This window comes from Marmota flaviventris, chromosome 1 (genome assembly GCF_047511675.1).
Source record: "Marmota flaviventris isolate mMarFla1 chromosome 1, mMarFla1.hap1, whole genome shotgun sequence".
In the NCBI taxonomy this organism is placed as follows: Eukaryota; Metazoa; Chordata; class Mammalia; order Rodentia; family Sciuridae; genus Marmota; species Marmota flaviventris.
Window position 1 is genome coordinate 33,236,460 of NC_092498.1, and position 7,921 is coordinate 33,244,380.

The 7,921-nt window shown below is 42.5% G+C and overlaps 1 pseudogene; it reads left to right on the forward strand.

Moving 5' to 3' along the window:
* The first annotated feature begins 1,335 nt into the window (after positions 1–1,335).
* Positions 1,336–2,669, forward strand: LOC139706378 (E3 ubiquitin-protein ligase SIAH1-like; annotated as a pseudogene).
* Positions 2,670–7,921: the final 5,252 nt, after the last annotated feature.

Genomic DNA, 7,921 nt, shown 5'->3' on the forward strand with positions numbered 1-7,921 from the left:
ACAACCAAACCTCACTCACAAGAAATAGGTACGTAACATAGCCCAATATTTATTTATAAAAGAGGTTGAATTTGTAGTTTCAAACATTTTTACAAATGACACTCTAGGCCCAGATGAATTACTAGTGAATTCTAACAGACACTTAAGGAACACATAATATTTATTTTACTTATATAAATTCAAAGGCCAAGAATATCTTCCTACTCTAAAAGGCCTCATTTATTTAAAAAAAAAAAACAGACAAAGACTTTCAAATTTCAAAAAGAATACTATAAACGAATAACCTCAATGAACATAGATGTTAAATACAAAGATTTAATAAAGTTGTATTGTGCAATATATGAAAACAATAATATATGGGACCATGTGTCATTTATCTCAGGAATACAATTTTGGCTAAAAATCAATTATAAAAAATATGTCACTCTGGTAAGAAATAGCAACAATGGGGGAGACTATGCATGCAGAAAATCTCTGAACTTCTTGTCAATGTTGATGTAAGCCTAAAACTTCTCTAAAACTAGTGTTGGAAAAAAGTGATGATACATCAGACAAAGTGTCATCTCAAGCATGAAAAGTTGGTTTAACATTAAAAAATTTGTCTATGTAACTCATCATATTAACTAACTTAAAAATAAAAATCATAAATCATTTTAATGGACAATATCTACCTCATATAACTAATAAAAATGTCCATGGGTCTGGAAATAGAAGGGAACTTCTCCAACCAATAAGGAGCATGTAAGAAAAATCTACAGCTAACAACCTGATTGGGGTGTAGGAATAAATGCTTTTGTCTCAAGATCAGGATGCTTGTACTGAATACTTCATTCCACAATGTCCTGGAGATCCTAGCCAGTACAATAATCAGGAAATAGAACTGTAGAGGAGTCAGACAAAAACAGGAAAAAACAAGACAGTAATTATTCACAGATGACATGATTATCTATGTTGAAAACTCAGCAAGGGCAAGGAGAAAGTAAAACCCTAAGTTCCCTTCTTACTCTTATCTTAGTCTTTGATTAATGGTTCCTTACAAAATTGTAATATATATTAAAACCACTTTATAAATTTTTATCATAAGGAAAATATAGCATTTCCTCTTTTTCCTTGTTCCAAGAATCCCCAGTGGGAAGTAATTTTGACTTTTCTAGAGGAGAGCAGCCACAAAAAAAGCTAAGAACACCAAACCCAAGTATCCCGGAGGCAGATATTGCTTCTGGGTGACTGACTTAAAGATCAGACGCTGATAAACTCAACTGGTTATTGAGTATTTGAGGGAACACTCTGTCCCAGGCATCCCTGTGCTTTGTGGAATCCACTAGCTTATAAAAAATGAGCCATCAGACTGCTACAGCATTACCTACTCATAAATCAAAGTATCCACCATTCCAGAGAGAGCCTGACATGATTGGAACAACTGCATCCAACAATCACTGGGCAAGTCATTCTGAGTGTCCTGTCTGCTTTGATTATGTTATTACCCTCTCTTCAATGTCAGAGTGGCCATTGTTTGTAGCAAGTGTCACCCAAAGCTCAGGTGGTGTCCAACTCACTGGGATTCATTTGCAACTTGGCTCTGGAGAAAGAGGTTGGTTGGGTACTTTTCCCTTGCAAATATGCCTATTCTGGATATGAAATAACTCTTCCACATACAATAAAAGCAGACCCCAAAGAGTTTGGTGAGCTCAGGACTTATTCTTGTCCATGTCCTAGGGCTTCCTATAAATGACAAGGCTCTTGGATGCTTTAATGCCCCATCTGATTCATCAGCACAAGTCCATTACAACCCTACAGGGAGAGGAAGTAGTTTTCCTTGCTACAGATAGTAATCTTCCTGGTGTTATTGACAGGGCGATGATGCGGTCCTGTTTTGGCTTCACTTTATATTTGTCTTGGAGAAACCGGAAAAATATGATGGTCACCAGAAGTTCTTCACAACTAGGAACATGAAAGCAAGCCAAAATTTTTGCTTGTCAACTTGAGCTAAATGGTCATAGGCAATGACTGACTTGGGAAATGATTTCTTGATCTATTCATGAGGGAATTGCAACAGCCATTATGAATGGTGACTGTGATGTCAGGAGGAAGAGAGAAGGCTGGGAGGATAGGGAGTTGGGCCCCTGGATAACTTTCTGAGCAGTAGAGCACAAACAGCAGCTGCAAATACCTGCCGATAAACTTACACAAAGGCTATTTTAAATCAGGACCTACATGACTGGGGTCCATGCTTCTCCAAGGAAGGAAAAATGCCTGATATTTTGACTGGACTAAAGGCTGAATGAACACCTCATGGACACTGAATGCCTTACCCAGGATTGGCCAGGGCACTGGCTTAATTAAACCTATAGATCTATATAAACCCCTAGACAATAGCCACTCTTGGTATACCTCTCTTGGCACCCCTCCCTTTTTGGGAGTTCTACTTTCTTATTACTTTAATAAATCCTGTTGCTTTGCTCTCACTCTTGTGTCTTTATTCTTCAAATTGATAAGATAAAGAACCCAACCCCACTCTGTCCACTCTCCATGCTACAACTGCCTAGTCTTTGACACCAGCATTGCATGGCTTTTTTTTTTTTTTTGCAGAAAATGGAAATTCAGGCATCAGTGTAACTATTTCCATGTGTTCAAACAGCAATCAAACATTTTTCTGGCCAGTGTTTTGAACTGTTGCATTCAGTTTCACAGGAGAGTAAGGAACCCATCTGCCTGCCAACCTGAAACTCCTGTCTGTGGAAGCTGGACACATGAAGCAAATAAAAAGAAAGGCTGTTAAATACAGGAAATATTTGCATGCAGTAACACAAATATATTTTAAAATAAGTCAATAGTAAACTAGTGAAAAAATATATATATATATATACACATCCAAGATATGGGCATCTTTTGATTAAAAGAACAAGCATTATAAAATAATTCTAATTTTTGTGTTGTTGTAGAATGACATATTGTTGAAAATATTGGTTTTGTGTGTGTGTGTGTGTGTGTTCTTTTCCTTTAACTGATAAGCCATTGGAATGGTCTTGGACCACTTCTTTTCTCCCTTTTTAGACAATACATAACGCCACTAGTTTTGTGTGTGCGTGTATGTGCGTATTTGATAATTTTGATTAATTCTAGTTTTTCATTGAAAAAATTTGACTTATTTTTCTCTAATTTCAGGTTTGTCCTCACTTTTTTTATACCTTTTTAAAGTTAATGTCTTTTTGATATACCTAATTGCGTTGAGAGCCACAGCCAAAGGGGCCCCAGCAAACTTCCAGCTGCCAGCTGATGATTGGCTCACAGAGGCCCCAGCAAACTTCCAGCTGCCAGCTGATTGGCTCCTCTGTGGTGATGCTCATTGGGCTGTTTCCCCGCCCTTTCAGACCACAGAGCTGCTCATTGGGGGACTTTTTGGCTCCACCCATGAGACCCAGCCAATCGGCCTCAAGAGCAGGAAGAATGGGGCGGGGGTGTTGAGAGGCTTGTGGGAAGCCTGTGGTGGCAGTTGGGCTCTATGATATACATAATTGCTTGTGGCAAATTTATGTGTTCAATACATATTTTCTTTTTCCTTATTAATCAGTTCATTAGAAATACTTTTAAGAGAAGAAAAAAACAAAATACTTTAAATTTAGCTATTTTGTGAAAATATGAGAGTCCCAGAAAGGAAGGGTTACATCAGAAAAAATATCTCATTTGATTCAAATGTATGAATTGTCAAGATCATTGTACAGTCATGTGTAGCTAATAAAAAAATAATAAAATAATAAAATTAAATTTAAAAAGCTATTTAGGGCAGCTATAATGAGATCTCTCTCTCTCCTCTCTCACTTTCATTCTTTATTTTCCAGTTGAATCATACTTTCAGGTTTACTCTGAGAAGTTAGAGAATATATTCTGATTAATGTAAATACTGATCAGGCTTTTTTTCCCCTCACATATCTTGGACAAGTCACATGTTTAATTTGTTCTTTTGTTTATTGATTTTGCAGAATAAGGCATCTTCATGCACAAAATTTATAATTAAGAGTAAATCATGATCTTGTTAGGAATTTCCAGCAATAGTGGGGTGCTCTGGAACCTGGAGGAAGGATTTCCATTGCACGAGGATCGGCTACGGGGACTCAAACGCGAGAGATTTGTCGCACAGAGGGTAACACTGCTTATTCAGCAAATCGCCCCGTGGCTAGAGTCTGCAGCGCGTGCTGGGAAATGAGGAGATAGCGGAGCAGGGATACAGCGCTGCAGTTTCTGCCAGCCGTGCAAGCACCATACTCAGTGCTGAATTCTGGGTTCGAGACGGGGGAAGGAAGCGGTCCATTTCGGTTCTCCACACTGGTCAGACCACAGAGGAGGCCAGCGGCCACCATCTTGGAGAGCTGACGTCACCATCCCTGTTTTCGACTGACCGCAGCTCATTCAGCCATAGAACAGGTAATTTCAGGCTGCCATTCACCTGCGGCTTGCAGACAGATTACTTAGGCCCAGTGCTAAATAACCCGCAGAAACTGCTTCTTGGAGCCTGCTCTTGTCAGAGCATACACCGAGCACGGAGCGGCCGAGTTCCGGCTCCCGGAACTGCTCTGGCCCAGGGCTAAGGAGCCCGCGGAAACTGCTTCTCGGTCCGGGTCCTGCTGAGGGCTGGTCAGGACTCACCCGTTGCTTTGGTTACCCGGCAAAGGGAACAAAATGCTGCCATTCGCATAGGATACCAACATGGCAGAGATCTGATGTCATCAGAAAGCGGCGGAGGAGAGAACTTAATCAATACCAGCAGTGACAGAAACAGTTGGTCTCCTGGTAGGGAGGGTGAGGAACAGACACCCGAGTCTCTCTCGATTTGTCGTCGAGCCAGAGGGGAGGAGCCGGGCCTCCGCCCGCGCCCGGAGCAGGCGCAGCGGCTCGCCGGCGTGGTGGTCGCATGACCCCAATTGGAGAGGGGGTGGAGTGGAGCCGCCACCCGTGCCCGCAAGGTGGGCAGACCCGCGACCCAGTGGTATACGGGCGTGGTAGGAGGGGCAGGGCAGAGCCGCCGCCCACACCTGCAAGGTAAGCAGACCTGCGACAGACTGGAGGGTCAGGCCCAGCAGCCTGCCAGCGTGGTACACACATCACCCCAACTGGAGTAGGGGCAGAGCAGAGCCTTCACCCGCGCCCGGATCAGGCCCCGCCGGTGTGGTGGTCACGTGACCCCAATTGGAGTGGGGATGGAGTGGAACCGCCACCCATGCCTGCAGGGTGAGCAGACCTGCGACCAACCTGCAGATCAGGCCCAGAGGTCCGCGGGCGTGGTAGGAGGGGCAGGGCAGAGCCGCCACCCGCGCCTGCAAGGTAGGCAGACCTGCGACAGACCAGCAGATCAGTCCCAGGAGCCTGCCGGCGTGGTACACACGTCACCCCAATTGGAGTAGGGGCAGAGCAGAGTCGCCGCCCGTGCCAGGAACAGGCCCAGCGACCTGCCGGCGTGGTAGTCACGACACCCCAATTGGAGTAGGGGCAGAGCAGAGCCGCCACCCATGCCTGAAAGGTGGGCAGACTTGCGACCGACCAGCGGGACAGGCCCAGTGGCCTGCCGGTGTGACAGACACGCCACCCCATCTGGAGTAGGGGCAGAGCAGAGCCGCCGCCCGTGCCCGCAAGGTAGGCAGACCTGCAACCGACCGGTGGAACAGGCCCAGCGGCCGGCCGGGGTGGAAGGCACGTCACCCCAATTGGAGTAGGAACAGAACAGAGCCTTCGCCCGCACCCGGAACAGAACCAGCGGTCCACGGGTGTGGTAGACAAGTCACACCAATTGGAGGGGGGGCAGAGCAGAGCCGCCGCCCGCGCCTGCAAGGTAGGCAGACCACCGCCCGACCCTGCAAGGGAGACTTTTCAACTATACAAGAGCAATATAAATATACAGGGGAAAAAAACATTTCAAAAACACAACAGTTTCACCAAGCAGAAAGAAACGCAAGCAGTATGAAAAGACAAGGAAAGAAAGGACGACAAGCAATGCAGGTCAACGCAACTTTAGAAGAGGTAACAGCTGCATCAGATGGAATGTCAGATAAAGAATTCAGGATATACATGCTTCAGATGATCTGGAGTATCAAGGAAGACATTAGACAGCAAAATCATACAATGAAAGATCACTTCGACAATGAATTACACAAACAAATCCAGGAAGCAAAGGATCAACTATACAGGGAGATAGAGGTTATAAAAAACAAACAAACAGAAATCCTAGAAATGCAGGAAGCAATAAACCAACTTAAAAACTCAATGGAGAATACTATCAGCAGAGTAGAACACTTAGAAGATAGAACATCAGACAATGAAGACAAAGTATTTCAACTGGAAAAGAACATAGACAGCTCAGCAAGACTGTTAAGAAACCATGAGCAGAACATCCAAGAAATATGGGATAACATTAAGAGACCAAACTTAAGAGTCATTGGGATACAGGAAGGTATAGAACTCCAAACCAAAGGAATGAGCAATCTATTCAATGAAATAATACGAGAAAACTTCCCAGACTTGAAGAATGAGACAGAATCCCAAATCCTAGAAGCCTACAGGATGCCGAATGTGCAAAATCATAAGAGATCCACACCTAGACACATTATAATGAAGATGCCCAACATACAGAATAAGGAGAGAATTTTAAAAGCTACAAGAGAAAGGAAGCAGATTACATTTAGGGGTAAGCCAATCAGGATAACAGCTGATCTTTCAACACAGACTCTGAAAGCTAGAAGATCCTGGAATAACATATTTCAAACACTGAAAGAAAAAGTGTTCCAACCAAGAATTGTGTATCCAGCAAAATTAAGCTTCAGGATGGAAGATGAAATTAAAACCTTTCACGATAAAGAAAAGGGAAAAGAATTGGCAGCTAGAAAACCATCTCTTCAAAACATCCTCGGCAAAACATTACAGGAAGAGGAATTGGAAAATAGCAATGAAAACCAACAGTGGGAGGTAGGACAGTAAAGGGGGGGGGGATAATCAAAGAGGAAAACAAACCATGTTTAGTAACAGAAATAAACAAATATGGCTGGAAGAACAACCCATATCTCAATAATAACCCTAAATGTTAATGGCTTAAACTCACCAATTAAGAGACACAGGCTAGTAGAATGGATCACAAAACAAGACCCAACAATATGCTGCCTACAGGAGACACATTTGATAGGAAAAGACATACATAGGCTGAAGGTGAAAGGTTGGGAAAAATCATATCACTCATATGGACTTTGGAAACAAGCAGGAGTGTCCATACTCATATCAAATAAAATAGATTTCAAGCCAAAGTTAATCAAAAGGGATAAAGAGGGACACTACATACTGCTTAAGGGAACCATACACCAACAAGACATAACAATCATAAATATTTATGCCCCAAACAATGGTGCAGCTATGTTCATCAAACAAACTCTTCTCAAGTTCAAGAGTCTAATAGACCACCATACCATAATCATGGGAGACTTCAACACACCTCTCTCCCCACTGGACAGATCTTCCAAACAAAAGTTGAATAAGGAAACTATAGAACTCAATAACACAATTAATAACCTAGACTTAATTGACATATATAGAATATACCACCCAACATCAAGCAGTTACACTTTTTTCTCAGCAGCACATGGATCCTTCTCAAAAATAGATCATATATTATGTCACAGGGCAACTCTTAGAAAATATAAAGGAGTAGAGATAATACCATGCATCTTATCTGATCATAATGGAATGAAACTGAAAATCAACGATAAAAGAAGGAAGGAAAAAGCATACATCACTTGGAGAATGAACAATAGGTTACTGAATGATCAATGGGTTATAGAAGACATCAAGGAGGAAATTAAAAAATTCTTAGAGATAAATGAAAACACAGACACAACATATCAGAATCTATGGGACACATTGAAAGCAGTTCTAAGAGGAAAAT